General features: G+C 41.4%; 1 protein-coding gene across 4 annotated transcripts in view; it reads right to left on the minus strand.

Moving 5' to 3' along the window:
- ZC3H12B (zinc finger CCCH-type containing 12B) overlaps positions 1-13,232 on the minus strand; it is a 37,041-nt gene extending 23,809 nt beyond the window's left edge. Inside the window, exons 1-3 of one of the 4 annotated variants that reach the window (XM_083595884.1) lie at positions 12,748-13,040; positions 10,274-10,345; positions 6,017-6,106 (exon numbers count right to left, since the gene is read on the minus strand). The gene's annotated coding sequence lies outside the window, so the exon portion shown is untranslated. Of the gene's footprint in view, positions 1-6,016; positions 6,107-10,273; positions 10,346-11,857; positions 11,958-12,350; positions 12,369-12,747 lie in introns of those variants that run through there. The other 3 variants (XM_083595885.1, XM_083595886.1, XM_083595883.1) reach the window with 3 other exon arrangements.
- Between the last annotated feature and the right edge of the window lie 4,991 nt (positions 13,233-18,223).

Genomic DNA, 18,223 nt, shown 5'->3' on the forward strand with positions numbered 1-18,223 from the left:
AACAGCAAGAGGGATTACTGCTTTCACTGCACAGCGATCCCTCTTGCTGTTCTGGCTTCTGAGATTCAGAATATTTTCTTTCCTATTTTCCTCCTCCAAAAACTAGGTTCGTCTTGTGGTCTGGTGCGTCTTATAGAGCAAAAAATATGGTACCATATTTTTCCATCTATAAGACGCCCCCATGTACAAGACACCCCCTATTTGGGGGGGCTCTGATTTAAGAAAATGGGGGGAGATACTATCAGTTTATAGGATGAGCCCAGATTCTGAACATTATTTTAGAGTAAAAAAACATAGTCTTATACACAGAAAAGTACAGTAATTGCTATGTTTACATCTTGCTTGCTCCTTCTTCCCATACTGTTTTTATCTATATGGCATACCTAATGCTCAGCAAGCTTCTTTCTCCCTTCCCTTTTCATCGAGGTAGGGAACCTGTGGTCTTCAAACTAATTTCATGTCTGTGGGGGGAGCCCAAATGAAAAGAAGGGTGAAGAAATAAAACCAAAACAGATGGTGATGGAAAGTGAACAGGGAAAAAGCTCCGTGTAAGTGGTCAGTTGATATTTCTGGCCAGAACAATCTGAAGAACTTTCTATTCCCAAACAGACCTGCCCAGATGTTGAGATGCGAAGTTCATGGTAGGGCTGTGTGATGTCTGGTATTCAAGATGGTGATGTATCAAAAGCTAAACATCATGATATCACAATGTCTGAAATAAGGCTGGAACTATGTAAACACCAGAAAATAAAAACAAAAACATTTCTCCCTCCTTTTTTGCCAGTGGGGGTGGGAGGGAAGAAAAAGGAAGGAGCACATAAGGAAGTATAGGGTTGGGGGAACAAATGTGTGAGAAAGCAAAGGGGCGAGGGGAGAATTGGGGAGAGTTCGAGGATAGGGAGGAGAAAATAGGGAACATTACAAGGGGGTGAGACATAAACACCCACACGGACACAGAAGGCAAGAAGGGAGGAAAGGGGCTTAAACAACAGGGCAAGGTATATTTTTGTTTTTTTAAACTCAGAGGTAAATAACCCCAATGTATTTTTCCACAGGACAAGCAGTGGTTTCCAAGCGCGCCCTGGCTGAGGGCAGCAGCTCTTCAAAAGGCAGGGTTGGGCAGCAACATGGGGGGCAGGCTTTGGGGAGGTGAAGCAGAAAGACCTTCCTGCTTTTCAAAGACCCCAGAAGAGCTTGAGTATCAGGAGGCGCCCTCAGGCAGGTCCTGCTGGCAAAGAGAGTCCAAAAGGAGAAAAGAAGGGGAAAGGGGGCTCCCAGAAAGAAGCCCAGAGCCAGCTTGGACCGGCATCTCCTCCTGTGCTTAAAAAAAGATGCTTGTGACATCTATATTGCTAAGTTTCTGGGTGGGCTGCTTTCTTCAGCGCCTGCTCTTGTGGTTTGCTGCCCCCTCCAGGAGGCAAGGAAGAGCTGAGGCAGTACAGCAATGGGGTGACAAGAATCATGAGAAGTGATGACTAGCTTCAAGGTTTTCCCCACATCATGATTTTTTACATAGTATTTGAGTTTGGTTTAAAAACAAACAAACAACAGTGCTATCAGACAAGTGTTCAACTGCATGACATCATTCTGGCCAAAGGAGGGAAAGGCTAGAGCTTGAGAGACCAACAGGGCACCCAATAGGAAGTCCTGTGGCTGAACAAGTCTTGAACACTGTAGGTAGGTCCAGTTGGGCCTCACTGAACAATGGAGAATATTCCTAGCCACATATTCTTTCAGCAGGAGTCCATTCTGACCTGGGGCTTTGAGGTTTTTTTGCAATGTGTTTTCTTGACACAAAATTTAGTTGCTAGCTAAGGGATCAACATCTTTGAATGACAGGTCAGGGGAAGGATAGAGATTTCCAGTTATTTCCCTAACCCTACTTCCCAATTTCTCATTCATCTCTGAAGTCCCTGCCACAGGCAAGCCAAGTCTACTTTTCTTTTGCAAACCTGGCCTTGCTCACCATACCACATTATCCAGGTCCTAAGAAAGAGGTCAGGAACACGTGCCCTGTCAAGGCACAAAACAATCCCCTGCTATTTTTATTTTATCTTTTGACTAAGACAAGTAGAGATTCTCTGCTCCCTCTTGCTGACCCATCAAATTATCACCTTCTGCAACTGAAAATGTGAAGTGAAATAGATGTGATCAACTTTTGCATTATCTGTAGCATATCTCTTTCATGAGCTACCAAGCAATCCTTTAGTTTCCCCTCCATATTTAATTGTTGCTGCTATATATTGCTTGCTAATACTGAAGTAAGCAGAATTTTTTAAATGCCTTTAAATACCACCAAAACTATTACTTGGAAACTATTACTTGGGGGGTAAATTTTTCCCCATCTGTAAGTAACAGACTAAAAGATAGTAAGAGACAGTAATAAAAATAAAATCATCTCCAATTATGCAAAATTTCATGACTTTGGAGCTATTATAGTCTTCCTTATATAAAATACATATTTAAATAGCAGTTTAAGGAAGAAAAAACCCTTCCAATTTGTAACGTGAAAATATCTCACTCAAAGAGGGAAACTTTGCACTACAGCTTTAAACGTTTAAGCCTCTAATGTCCATTGCTTAGCAACCGGGCATCCTTACCTAAACACCGTTTTTCAGCAGAGTCACGACTGACTGGTGGGGCTGATAATGCAATTCAAAAAGAACAAGTGTTCCCAAAGCACTTGAATTCTGTTCACATAGTACTGTACCTCAAGTATCAATACACCTTTCTGTGTAATAAAATAAAAATGCTTTCCCAGTAATTATATACCACAACAGGATTTTAACAGGATGAAAAATAATAATTTTTCAATTGCACAATTTGAGCTCCAGTTCTTAGAAGAATTAAGGCATAAAGGCAGATAATCATTGTTCACAACACTGTTTTATCCTGATACAAAGTACATTTAAAAAACCATTTTATGAAGAAGGCATTTGATTTACATGCTGATGATTTAAACTTTTTCAAGCAGCCCATAATCACTCAGAGTCCAGTGAAATCATTAGGAATTTTTCAGTCACAAATTATGAGAAACCAGTTTCTGTTTCAAAAGCAACCAATCACAAGGAAAAAGAAATACTGTAATGTGAATATAAGTTCTTCGCAGGCCAAAACTATGCATTAAATTATAGGTTTGGAATTTCATTCAACAACAGAAGACTATGACCAGAGTCATATGTTACTTGAGTAGCAATATTTGGATCCCACCTTGCCGAAGTAATGTGTGAAGGACAGAATCATGCAAAAAATGGATGGGGAAACACATATTGCAGGATGGCAACTCCCATCATCCCTAACTATTGACCATACTGGCTGGACTGAGGGGAGTTGGTGTCTAACAACATATGAAGAATCAAAGGTTTCCCACCTCTGCTGTAAGAGAATGGTCAGGCACTGCCAAAAGTAGTGCCGGCAACCCATACTGGGACAGCAATGGTTATAGACATGGAACATGGGTACCTCTTATGCAACAGCCTGCCCCACAGGACTCCATCGCTCAAATGTTATTGGAGTGATGTGGGATTCTGCCAGAGAACTGGCAATCTCATTGAGACAGAAAGAGTATAAAGTTGATCAGAACTTTAATCAATTATCTGCACCACAAACTTCAAAAACATTTCATTCCAGATAATTCTTATTCCTTCATAAAAAAAACCTAGGCTTTTGCTACTACAGAATTTGGCCTAAATTACTCATATCATCATATTATTAGGAGAAAGATCACTAACCCCAGGAAAAATTGACAGCATTCATCAACGAAATCTATAGAAAAGGAATTCCTATGGGGTTGGAATTTTGTGTGTGTGTATGTTTTGCTTGTTTTGTACTCATTAACTAGTACAGTGGTACCTAGGGTTAAGAACTTAATTCGTTCTACAGGTCTGATCTTAACCTGAAACTGTTCTTAACCTGAAGCACCACTTCAGGGGCCTTCCGCTGCTGCCACGCTGCCACTGCGTGATTTCTGTTCTCATCCTGAAGCAAAGTTCTTAACCCGAGGTACTATTTCTGGGTTAGTGGACTCTGTAACCTGAAGCATATGTAAGCCGAGGTACCACTGTATTTAGAGCCACAAAATGCCTATTCCCACCACCATAACCCTCAAGAATTTTGCAAAAAATAAAAAAAATAAAAAATGCACTTCTTAAAATAAGGGAGGGATCTATTTCTTCAATCTAATTATCTTACACACCTATCTCCAATTTTTGCATCAGGAAGAAACATGATTCCAAGAGAACTGAAAACGGTGCATGTCTAAAAGATGAGGCAATGGCTTGAGAAAAGGGGCGATTCATGACTCATATTGCGTACAGAAGAAGGCTAGCCAGGAGCAAATATTTATTTATTGTATTTATATCCCACCTTTTCCTCCAATGAGTTCAATGTGATGTACATGGTTCTCCCCCTCCTTGTTTAATTTACTCTCCTAGCTCTAAAATATTACCTCTACCACACAAGTTTGCATTTGATAATTTCCTACTGAAGATGACATCACACAAAATTTTTACCTAACACTTATTTGCATGCTTGAAACTGCTAGCACTAAACAAACATGGTTCATGTCTCAATGTGAATTCTAGATTAAAAAAAACAACAACCTGAGAGATATTCCTAATATTTGCATACCAACTTTAATGGACACGAAACAACCATTTTTTAAAAAAAAGATACACAGTTTTGTTTGATTTGTTAAATTGTCTAACGTTAATAATGCAAATAGCATAATCCCTCTATCCAAATCTTTTGTTCCTTAAGCACAGACAGGTGGTAACATATGTATTCTCTTAATTCATTTTTGCCCATCAGGGAAAAAATGTATTTAAAGGATACAAGAACGCTGACAGACTACAAAGGCTGCAGCCCTACACTGCATTCAAAGAGGTTTTAATTATGGGATTGAATCCCCCATCTTAACGTCACTATTCTACATCAAGCTGTCCCCTTGGTTGCCTGGGAAAGGACAACAAACTAAAACCTACTTCTCATAAACCTCAGATAATGCAGTAAGCTTATGTCTGTACTGCAACACTTCTGGCTCCAGCTGCGGGGCTCATATGATTGAATACTCCTCAGGACCACCACCACTCAATAAACAATTATCTGAACTATACACTAGTAGCCAAAATTGTGGAAACCTTCCAGAGAAAGTGTATTTCCGAGGTTTGATGGCTCATAACATCAATTTTATTTTTTTTTTGAGTAATACCATAAAATTATATATCAATGGAAAGATAATCTATGATCAGGGTATATTTAAGGGAAGCTAATAGAGAAGAAAGAGATAAAAACATGCTTTCTTCAAGAAGTGGAATCGCTAAGAAAATACTACATTTGCCCAGGGTGGGCACAATGGTTTCCCAAGAAAAGAAAAGAAAAGAAAAGAAAAGAAAAGAAAAGAAAAGAAAAGAAAAGAAAAGAAAAGAAAAGAAACACTCTCCCCTTGGAGCCGTCACAATGAAATCTAGGCCTGTACTGAGAGCGGAATTTAAGTAGAACCTGCCTCCTAGTGGAAAGAAGGGAGGACAACTTCAGTATCTAGACCACTGGAGAGGGACAAGTAGGAAGATCAATTTAAAAGTTGAATTTCTTAATATATCAATTAAAGTGTTCATACTTGCTAGGAACAGATGGTACAGTCAATATCTTGCCCCAAGCGGCATTCCTACTTGTGGCTCTATAGTTGAGATTGTCCCAAGATAGTCATTAGTACCTTATTAAAGAGAGAATACTTTCCCAGTACAGTACATCCTGTCATGATATCAAAGACAGATATCATGAGATGCACTGGAGCCATCAAGCTTGCCATGTGCAAATTTACTTCACACTAGGTGAGCCAGCTCACCATTTCAAGCAGCAAGGATTGTGTCTGCACGGCTATAAACTTAAGTTTCAAGTAGACATGACAGCTGGAGTGTCCACTAACAGATAAAAAGTTTGTTTTCATCAGACTTGTAGTTAAGAATCAAGTGACATTAAGACATTGTACATTTTCAAACAAAATAATTTAACTTACAGTTAAAGCTGGTCTCTTATACTTCTTAAAGTGCCAGAATCATATCTTGGGTCTCTATACTTCAGGCTTACATGGCGGCTACAAACATTCCTAATTTTAAAAAAAGGAAAGGAAGTTTAAAAAACACAGACCTAACTAAACCAAACAGCAGATATCAGTAACAGCACATATTTAGATTTGCTTTCAAATATTTGTCAAAGATGATATTTTGAACCACTTCATCTCTCACTAAATGTTACATAGACACAAGGGGAGAAACCTTAAACTAGAATATTGTAATATACTATATCAATAGTATATTCTATCAGCCAGCCAGTGCCAAACAGAAAGCCAAGTTTTCATTTCCAGGTCTGAGTTTGAGGTGGACACTGCCTTTATATTTTGCTCTCTGAAAATAAGCACAACTGTGGAGATGATCCTTGCTGGCGTTCAACTTGAAACTAGAGTGTGAGGCTAGGAACTACCCCAAATTGTCACTCTTGCCAGAGGGTGATAAAACACCTGCCATAGTAAGTGGAAATGCAGATCTCTAAATCCACAAATATCTGGACGGTGTGCCACAAACTCTTGCCATGGTGGGAGCTAGTTTTGTCATGAGGAACTACAAACTGGGAGAGCTGAAAAGTGGCACTTGTTTTAATCTTCTTGCCAGGGAGTTAAGTTTGGATTTTGAATTTTGGAATTATATGAATCCAAATCAAAGCAGAATACTTGCTTCTGCTTATCCTATTCCTCACAAAATATCTGTTCATCTTTTGCATTTGTATAAAAAGTATTACGAAGGCACAATAAGTCTTGAGTTGCTTCTCTTCCAAAAAGAAACTGATCTTTTACAATGCTACCGCAAATTTTCACCCCTAAGATGAGGAGAAAGGTGAAACATTTTGAGTTTGCTCAAAAAAATAAAAATTCTATCACTTCAAATGTATGACCCTGAGGTCAATGCATCATCTCTTTTATTCTATCCAGAGGATGTGGTGTCAATCTTTTGTTAGAAAGCATCCTATTTATTATTTGCTTTTGTAATTATGTAGATATTATGACACATTTTTAAAATTTTACTGCTTTTGATAAGATTTAATCTGAATCAACCATAGCTAGAACAGGCTACTCTCAACACGCCCAAGGGCATTTCAAGGATATTTCTGCACAGACTTTTTTTTGAGGAAGGGGTAGATTTTCTTTTCTCAACCACAAGCTATTCAAACAAAACAGGTATCACAGAATGTTTCAATTCCATGTTTTACTTTGTGGTGTAGAAGACTGTGTGCTCTTATAAATTGCTTAAGAGTTTTTAGGTTAAGCAGGAAAAACATTTATGGACAACCACCTCCACCCAACAGCAAACTATACAAATTGTAATAAAGAAGAAAGCACCTCAGGTTATGCCTGCTCTTAGCAATTGGCATTCAGTTTGTCTAAGTGGCACGTCTTCTTCTGCAGGACTCTCAGATTAAAGTAGTTTGTTAAAGTACATTTGGCTTTGGATGAGTTTTCGCAACAGCTACTGATTCTTATTCTCCCACAGCCACCTCCACAGTAGAACAATAAAAATATGTGCCTTAGCACTACCTTGATAGAACTACATCAAGTATGACAATGAGTCAGTTGCTGTTAACAGAGTTACAGAAAATGCTCCATAATATCCAAATACTGGCAGGGCTGCCATTCAGGAGGATGCAACTGTATGGAGGCAGTTCCACATGGAAAGATTCTGTGAAAGAATTCATTGTGCGATTCCACCGCAATACAAATAAATAAGGGTCGTAGTACATAGCTGAGGTTATCAGAATTACTGAAAGCCATTTCACAAAAATGGCTTGCCATATGAGCAGTCTCCCACACAGATGCATTTAGAAAAAGCTGTCACGCCATCACTTGCTGGTAAAATATATTCCTTTGATGCCAGAGCACCACTAAGTCAATTGCTTCGGGAGCCTAAAAACATAATGTGACTAGCAAATTCACACCATGTTTATCATGCTTTATATGTGTTGGAAGCCACCCAGAGTGGCTGGTGCAACCTACCCAGATGAGCAGGTATAAATACTAAAATATTATTATTATTTATTCTGAAAAATTCAGTTTTCCAAACCTACTAAGGTAGACCTCCACATGGAACCAGGCTTCCACACATATAGGTGAGATGAGCATATGCAAGGATGGAGATCTACATCACTAGGTCTGACTGGATGCCCATCCCCATTCAGGGCTATTAGCCATAACAGGCCAATGTTTCAAATCAGAAATACTATGGGTGCAAAGATCACAATAATATTGCTATAAAACACACGGCTGAACAGAATAATATACAATTGCCCTACAGAATTGTCAGGCATATTATCTACATGTCATTTAGGTACTAGGCACAATTTCATTACTAGCAGAAAAGGAAGCAGGTTGCTTAGAAGACATCAAAGGGGTCCGTTATTTTTTTTAAATAAGAAAAAGATAAACCTTTAAAAGAGACAGGGAGAGGCATGGCAAAAGTCAGGCAACAGAAGGCAGCCAAAACACACAGTCTTTGTGTTGGAAGTGCTAAGTGGAACATTCAATTTTGCTCAAGTTACAGTGCGACACCTTTTCAAATTGGCTGCCTGTAGCTTCAACTGCAGATTCAGAGCATTTGGAATAAAATAAGCCTCCTCATTAAAAGGCCAAAGAAGAAAATTCATAATGTAGTCTTGGATTTCCCTACACTGGAGGTTTGGTTCACTATATGGATTGTTCAACTAAATTGTGCTGGCATTATTAAAAAGAAGAAGTGAAACAGCACAATTGTTTTCCTGTTTCCCTTCTTCTGGCACACCACAATTGCTGGAAAAGGTAATATATCCGTCAGGGATTAACATGTGGTCTAACATGTGCAAGATTCTGTCTGAAGGCAAAGATATGGATTGCATCCTTTTTAGCCTTCCTCTTCTAAAACTGCAATCCTATGCACACTTATTTGGAAGTAAGTCTAACTGAATTTAGCAGAATTTAGTTCAAGGTAAACATGCAAGCCAATGGAAGTTGGAAACCAATAACATTTGGAGGGCACAAATTCTGCATTCCTATATTAAGGCACTTAGCATTGTGCCATCACTGCCAGTTCTGTGCTTGTCAAAATTTCTTTAAAGTTCTGGGTAGAATGATGTAGAGGTGGGATGCCAAGATTGTACTGCTACACTGGATCTAGTTTTGTAGGTACCATTCAACTACAAACCAAACAACAATTCTGACTAAGTTAATAGCTCTCTGGATAAAGTTCTAGAAAGAATTTCAGTTCAAGTTCTGCAATTTCAGAACTTTTGCAGAAAGTTACTGCGAAAAATACAGCAAAAGCACATGGATAAAATTCATTTACCAAATCACCAGGTTATATTTGACCTAACTAATGGCAACAGACTCCAAAGCTGATTCTTCCAGCTAACAGTGTGCCACAAGAAGGGATTAAGAAGGTACAGAACAACAAAGGTAAACAAAGGCTTGTGGGAAGAAACGCAAAGTGGGAAGAAACAAAACATGTGCTGTTTATACTGAGTACTAGTTCTCTGAATTGTTCACATTGACCACAAATTGTCATTTGGATGTCAATGTGGGCTAAGTAGATATGTGAAAAAATATAATTCATACTTATAATAAACAGTCTACAAAACTACTTCACTCCACACACAAATGCACTCTGATGAGCTTGCTAAAGAGTAAAAAAAAAATAGCATATTTTAAAATGTGATTGAAGTAAGTAATCAGGTTAAAGCTTTGAACAAAACAAAGTATTAACACTGGGGTTCTTTTTAAATGTTGTATCTCATGTTCTGAAACCTATAAAAATATTGTTCTGCTAATTTTTTGAGTAACTGCACACAGCAGTGTTTATATTCCCTCAGAAGAGTCCTGTTAGTTGACACTAAAGATGCATCAAATCCAACAGCCCATCTTCTACAGTGGCCAGGCAAGTGCTTCTAGGAAGCACACAAGCAAGGAATAAAGGCCATAACCCTCCCCTGGTGGGATTTAGTATTATGGGAGAGTGAGAATTTTTTTATAAACCTCCTTGACGGTCTCCTTTCTAAACTAAGTTCCAAATGCTTGTCTTTCTTTTTGATGAACCTGTTCAAACCTGAATCATTTGATAATTTCAGTTCTTTGCTGTCCACTTTGAGATGTGGTGACCTGTACAAAGTATTTTAAATGTAAGTTTTATAAAGGCATTGTGATACTATCCATTTTGTTTTCAGTTTCTTCCCTAACAATTCCTAATAAAGAACTCACCTTTTTCAGTAACAGACCACACAGATTTGTTGTTTACAGTAAGCGCCCAACCACAGCTCAAAGATCTCTTCTCTAGGGATAGAGTGAATAAATGAAAGGACACATTTCAGGGCAGGGGGTTGTGTCCCAAGGTCAATCACTTTGCACAATCTTATGTTGTATCTTATATGCCATTTTGATGCCCATTCATCCGTTCTTGAGATAATCCTTTTGGAATTCTTCATGGTCTACTTTGAGCTTCTTGAATAATTTGGTACCCCTTTAAGATTTCTAATGAGTCTATGTTCTGTAGCATGCAGAGAAACAACTCCTATAAAATAACCTTCCTTGTTCTTTCTATAGATTTTGCATGCAGCAATAAGTGGATATCATTCATTTTCACCATTGCATCAGCTGAAGGATCAAGCCAAAAGCCCATCTAAACCGCACCCCATTTTCCAGAGGCTAGACAGATGCTTTTGGGACTACTGAAGGCATGATTAGATCAGTCCACTGCTCCTCCACTGCTCCAGTGTTTAGAAAAATATTACCTATGAACCTAGATTCCAAATAGCTACAAAAGCCAATAGCTGAACTTAGACTTATCCCCACATAATTATCATAGTTGGAAGGAACCTTGGAAGTAATCAAATCCAATCTTTATTGTTATAGTCTATGACCAGCACCCTCTAAAGTAATCTAATCCAGTGTTCATCAGCCTTAGATCTTAGTCTACAACAGCCTTAGTTGTTGAACTACACCTTCCATCATTCCTGAACACTAGCAAAAAATGGATGGGAATGATGCAGAGCAGCAACAACTGGAGACCCAAGGTTCAAGAATACGGATGTAGTTCAACCTTCTACTCAATGCAGAATGCAACCACAGCATCCCTGATAGATTGGCATCTAGCTTCAGCAAAAAAAGAGTCCTGAGATAATATATTCCATTGCTGAACAACTCTTACCATAGTTTGTTTCTCCTAATGTTCTGCAAAAATATGCTTCCCTGCAATTTCCACCCAGTAATCTGCCCCAGAAACACATGGCATTCACCCACCTCCCTAAAATCTCCCCATGCCAGTTAGTCATGTCAATAACTCTGTAAACAAGAAACAGCGCCTGATTTTTCCTTTTCCTCTTCCCTCCCAATCCTGCTTCCTTTTGTGCTGTGTCTGTTCAGAATGAAAGCATGAACTGTTATGACTGACATTTGGAAGCAGAAATGGCAGCAGGGGTTATGGCTAAAGAATGGTGTGAAAGCACCTTAAATAAAATACAACAAATAATACCTTACAATTGCTAATTATTGTTTTTAAGTTATTTCAAATTCCCAGCAGCACCCAGCAGTATACTATATCTAACCCTAGAGGGTCCTGCTGAGTTATTTACTTTAATCTTTTACGCCCTAACCAGCTTTCCATACATATTTCCAGCTTGCAAGCTGAGGACAGACCTCTATTCTGCACCTAAGAATTTACTTAAACATATAACCCAACATTTCCACGTAAAAATTCACTGGGTGGTTAGGAATACAATATATGCTAATTAAATAAAATCAATATATAAAAAATTGGCACTATTACAGGTGCCACATAATACCTACTCTGCATTTGTAAGAACTTGATTGTTTAGTGTGGTGGCACCTACACTTTGGAACTCCCTGCCTGTTGAAATCAAGCAGCCGCCTTCACTGTACTATTTTCGGTGCCTGTTAAAAATATTCTTGTTTAGACAAGCCTACCCAGATGCTTAGAAAGTTGAGGTAATTTGGTATTTTAACGTTTGCATATTTTAAAGTGGGGTTCTGAATCTTTCTTGATTTTACAATTTCATGTTTTTGCAAACCACTTTGAGGGGGGGTTAAAAAATTGAGTGGTGCACAATTTTTAAAATAAATAAATACTGAACAACAAAATTTAAAGAGCGTTGGGGGTGTATGGCAGAAGGTAAGAGACCTTACCATCGTAAATATATTTAAAAAAACAGTAAGCCTGCAACTTGAGGGGGGGCGGTTTAAATTCCAGGGATCGTGCTTAACGCTAAAATCATGTACTGGATAGTCAAAACACATTGGATTCAATGGTGTGGGGGCTTACCAAAGTTTTCCCCCCCAGGCGCCTACCCTTCTGTTTCTTCCTTTTTGGGGTTTGCTTGGTTTGGTGTGCTTTTTTGCCAAGTTGCGGACTAACAGAACAGAAATAAATGAGCAACGATTACGATATCTTAACACGCACAAGCACACAAAACCCTAAATAAGCGCGGACAAGCTCCCTAGCCCCTCAAAAGGGAAATGCTCTTTTGAAACCCCAAGTGCTGCATGTGGGCAGGCAGGCAGGTACACTGCCCCTGCAACGGGAAGCTCTCCCAAGCCACGAGGAAGCCTCGACGCCCCCCTCCCGGGTCTACCGCGGGCGAGGGGGAGGAAGGGGAGGCGACGACCTTTCCCCACCCCACTCCTCCCGAAGGTGAGGCTGGCAGGCGCCGGGTACCCACCTGTCCCGGAGGCCGCTTTGCCGCACAGAGCCTCCGCCCTCCTCACCGGTCTCTTCCTGGGCGCAGCGGCGGCGTCTCTGCTTGGGGGGCCCCGCCGCGGCCGCTCCCGCCCCGCGGCGCCCACAGCATGAGGGATGGGGCGGGGGCGTCCTTCCCGGACGAGGAGGCGGGGAAGCGGCCCCCGGACGGAGCAGGAGGTGGAGGAGCCGGCCCAGCCTGGCCTGGCCTCCGCCGCCGCCGCCGCTTCTTCGCGGCTACTGCTGAGGCTGCTCCTCAGAAAGGCCGCTCGGGCGCCGTCTCTTAGCAACCGCGCCCGGGCCCCTCCCGCTCCTGAGAAAGAGGCGGCGGCGGATTCGGCTTGGCCGAGAAGATGCTATCGCGCCGTCTGCGCAGGCGCGGGCACCCGCTAAGCTGCCGCTGGCTCGTGCGCGATTCCGGCGTGCGCTGCCTAGGAGGTTAGCAAGGGGGCTGCTTGCTTCAGGACTGGGCTGCTGCAGTGCGCTCAATGGGTGGCTGGGACGGCGGAGGAGGAGTAGGGAGGAGCGAGCTGCTGTTGGTGCAGGATGCTGCAGCGCAATTGCTGACCGTCAGCTTGTGCTCGGAGGTCTGCGCTGGCTAAGTTCAAGGTGTCCGTCTATAAGAAGCCGTTAACAACTTAGGACAGTTTTGCCTATGAGGCCACCTTCCCGGCATAATGCACCCACTCAGCCACTTCAGTCAACAGAATTGGCATTGATAGAGGTGCTGCAGGATACCTGTTCCACATTTCTAGTAACTTGATCTATTGTTGTTATTATTTATTAAATTTCTATACCACCCTTCATCCCAGGATCACAGGGTGGTTTACAATATAAAAATACAAAAATACATAACATAGTATTAGGCAAAAACAGTACCCCCACCCCAGTTTAAAAGTTCATGGATTGTTTAAATAGCTGAAGGCCTGGGAGAAGAGGAATATTTTTGCCTGGCATCTAAATATATGGGTTGAAGGCAACAAATGAACCTCCCTGGGGAGAGCATCTCACAAGTGGGAAACCACTGCATAAAAGTCCATTCTCTCATGTCGCCACTCTCTAGACCTCTTGTGGATGAGGCACACAAAGAAAGGCCTCAGGTGATGATCACAGAGTCTGGGGAGATATGGCAGCTACACTTTGGAATTCCTTACCTATTGACATCAAACATGCATTTTTTCACTTTGCTCTGTTCTGCTAAAAACATTGTTGTTCAGGCAAGCCCACCCAGATGTGTCAAATGCTGGTGTGTGTTTTAATCTGTTTGTAGTTTGGTGCTGATTTCTTTAATGTTTAAATAGTTCCTTGTGATGGTTACTAAGAATTTTATTGTTTCATTCTCTTTGTAAACCACTTTGAGGGTTGGGGTTTTGTTTTGTTTTTTACAATTTTATGAAATATAAACAAACAAGGGTATCTCTGCTGTCAGTGGATGCTAGCAACTATGGCTATGTTCTGCCCTCATTGTCAGACACAGTTGTTGCTGGCCTCCACACATCCTGAGAGATAATGGAGTGTGCTCCTGGGTGTGAAGTCTGGAGAATCACAGCGCCTTCTTTGTCTGTACAGAACAGTAACTCATAACTTCTGGCTCCCACATTGTTTTTGCTGCATTAGCAGCACTGAAGTGACCTCTTTCAGGGGGGAGACCTGGGCAGTGTGCATGGAGGTCCTGGGCTGCCCAGATAACAAGACTCCCCTCTTGATCTTGCTGCTGTGGTTGGTCCAAAGGAAAGCAGAACAATACAATTGGCACCAGCTTGGCTGCAAGAGTTGCCAGACAGAGGTGTATAAGTCACCCATCCAACTCCACTCTGGATTTGTGTAGAGTTTACTTCTTAGCCTTTTCTTCTCCTGAAGATGTTCTGCAAGTACAGATTTTTCCTCATGATTTACTTCTGAAGCCTTTCTCAACAGAGGTTTAGGATCAGAGTTTTCCTTCTCCTAGATGGGCTACCTTCCCAGGTTGATGAGCCCCATCTGCCCCTCATTTCCCTCTATAGCACAATCAGAAACTGTTGGACCCATTATTGGTTTCATTCACTCATGCCACCAGAACTTCACCAAGGGCTTGAGACTCATCTGCTACCCTTACCTGGCTTAGCTGGTCAGTTGAAGCCATTCCCAGGGTATGACCGTGGTCACATGCTGACAGCTTCTAGGAGCCACAGATAAGAGCTGAGGGCAGGGTTGAGACCAAAGGTGGACAAACTATCCCCAAAGGATCATGACCTGTCCCCCAACAGAGGTGTTACACATCCCCTATACACCCCATATACAATGGTACCTCGGGATGCGAATGGGATCCATTCCTGAGCCCCGTTTGCATCCAGAAGCAAAGGTAACTAGCGATGGCACGTCTGTGCACGTGCGTGTTGCTTTTTGCCACTTCTGCGCATGTGCATGATGTAATCTTGAGCGTCTGCACATGCACGAGCGGCAAAACCCAGAAGTAACGCGCTCCATTACTTCCGGGTTGCCGTGGAGCACAACTCGAACGTGCTCAACATGAAGCATATTCAACCCGAGGTATGACTGTATATACATAGGTAGTTTCATTTTTGTGTTGTCTTACTGCTCAATTATAGATCCCAAAGCAGTTTACAGAATGAAGCAAGGGTTCTACTGAAATCAGATGAAACAGATGTACAAATAAATAAGAAAATTGAGGCACAAGGCGTCACTGCCAGAAAGCCAGCTGGACTTATTGATATGATCCAAACTCTGTTAGCCGCCCTCCCCCCAGTTTATTAAATGAATTTTATAGTGACTCATTTTATTTCTCTCTTATCCCGTATTGATTTGCCCTTTAAAATTAAAGTGAGTCAGCTATTTCATGATTCTCCTTTAACCTTTATGGAAAGTATGTCTCAATGACTTCATATTTATTAATTGTTTTCTTAAATGTTATTTGAGAGAGAGAGAGAGAGATCACTGACAAGCCCATCATTCTACATGTACACGGTTTGCTGTATTCACAAATATATCTACTGAGCATGAGCGGGATGGCAAACATCCTGATGCTGTTAGTCTGCAAAGCATCATCAGTTCCCACACCACCCACCCAAAGCAAATAGCATCCATTGGGAGTATCTTTCTGTGTTCCCTCTTAGCCACTTGCAAATTTCATCTTCATGAGCCACACTGCTGCTTTAAAAGGCTTCTACAAACATGTGGGATGTGCCTAGGTCAATAGCCACCAGCAATGCTGATTTTTTTTTTTTAATGTATCTAGCTATCACAACTCACTGAAGTTATCTACAATGTGGATAGCAAACCAGTGGCCCTCCAGACCTTACTGGATTACAACTTCCACCCACCCCCTTATGGGATAATCAGCCTCATATAACCAAAATGCTTAAGTCTAATTAATGCATGAAAGGCTTAAGGCAGTGGTTCTGAAAGGGTGTGCTGTACCACAGTAGTGTGGCAGGAGAGGATGGCAAGTTTAGCAGAAAGATTCAAGGACATTTAAACATTTCAGTGTAGTATAGTATGGTATCAAAGTAGTATTTATTTATTTATTTATATTGCAGAATGCAGTGGCTTTTTTTTTTTTTTAGAAAAACTGGTGCTGGAACTCACCATGAACACCTCTCATTCTCTTAGAATGGCAATGGCACCCACCTGACAGGTGCCGGAACTGAGTCCCGGTGAGTTCTGGCTGAACCCCCCCCCCCCCAGGAAGATAGATAGAGATCTTTTCAAAATCAAGCACTGCTAGGAGTTTATTCTTTTTGTTTTCCGTTGTATTTCTAATCAATAAAAACATTCGGTGTGGCGCAAGGAAAATTTTATTCTGAGCATGTGGCCCAGAGAAAGAAGTTTGAGAATCATTGGGTTAAGACTATACAGTAAGCTGTCCTGCCAGGCTTAGCTAGGTCACTCCACCTTACCTTGGGAGGGAGGGTTAGCAAGCCTTTGTTCTCTTCCATCCCACCATGTCAATCCTACCAGTAAGGAGTTCTGAGCTAGTTGCTCCAAGTTTAGAATGTATGTCTTAAAGAAGCCATCTTTGTGATTCTAAACAAATAATTTAGAAGCACTCACCACACTGGAACATAAATTTTCCTGCCTGTGTTTTCTAATTGCTGTATGGAAAAGCATGTGAATCTGACCTTTGAAGGGTTTGTAAGTAAACCATTTTTAACTTGCCATCTAACTCAGTATTTTCTATATTGATATTTCCCAAACTTGGGTCTCCAGCTGCTTTTGGACTACAATACCCATTATCCCTAGCTAGCAGGACCAGTGGTCAGGGATGTTGATGGTTTAAGTGGGCTATGGATTGCAGTCTGACTCATATTACATTCATTGATGTGATGGGGAACTGAATAAACCCATGAAGAAATAAATCCAGCTTGAAAATGTTACCTTGGGCTAAAATAAAAATAACAAAGAAAAAATGAGTTTTGTTGATGTTGTTGTTGAAGGTGGATAAGCCCTTGCCATTGCTCATGTTTTGTGCATTCTCTGTGGAATCTTAATTTCCTCTCCCTCCTCATCTCCTCAACCTGCCAGCTCTCGTTCCCTCAGTGTCTTAGCAACCAGAGGAGACTCACTGGCCCACTGCAGCTAATGTCCCTCAACCCCCTCAAAGCAATCACATTTAATTTCTCTAATTAAATCACACATCAAAGGATCCTGAATCCTCCAAACACATAGCCCTAAGCTGACCTGGGTTTTTAAAGTGTTCTCCTGAAACCAAGGATTATATTACCGGTTACCTCAGGTTACGGACGCTTCAGGTTACAGACTCCGCTAACCCAGAAATAGTACCTCAAGTTAAGAACTTTGCTTCAGGATGAGAACAGAAATTGCACGATGGCGGCAGTGGGAGGCCCCATTAGCTAAAGTGGTACCTCAGGTTAAGAACAGTTACAGGTTAAGAACGGACCTCCAGAATGAATTACGGGGGCCATAACAGTTTCCTCAGAAAATGCAGCAGAATATTTAATCTCACAATAGATCTGGTTGTTGTTGTTGTTGCTGCTGCTGCTGTTGTTGTTGTAGAATAACAGAATCATAGAAGTGTAGAGCTGGAAGGGACCCCCTGCAATGCAGGAATCTCAGCTAAAGCATCCATGACAGATGGTCATCCAACCTCTGCTTAAAAACTTCCAAGGAAGAAGAGTCCACCACCTCTTGTGGAAGTCTGTTCCACTGTCAAACAGCTCTTACCATCAAGGTAGCTTCCTATGGTCCTGACCTAAAGGTAAAGGTAAAGGGACCCCTGACCATTAGGTCCAGTCGTGGCCGACTCTGGGGTTGCGGCGCTCATCTCGCTTTATTGGCTGAGGGAGCCGGTGTACAGCTTCCGGGTCATGTGGCCAGCATGACTAAGCCGCTTCTGGCGAACCAGAGCAGCACACGGAAACGCCGTTTACCTTCCCGCCGGAACGGTACCTATTTATCTACTTGCACTGGCTGCTTTTGAACTGCTAGGTTGGCAGGAGCAG

Source organism: Podarcis filfolensis (genome assembly GCF_964270895.1).
Source record: "Podarcis filfolensis genome assembly, chromosome: Z".
NCBI classification, from domain to species: domain Eukaryota; kingdom Metazoa; phylum Chordata; class Lepidosauria; order Squamata; family Lacertidae; genus Podarcis; species Podarcis filfolensis.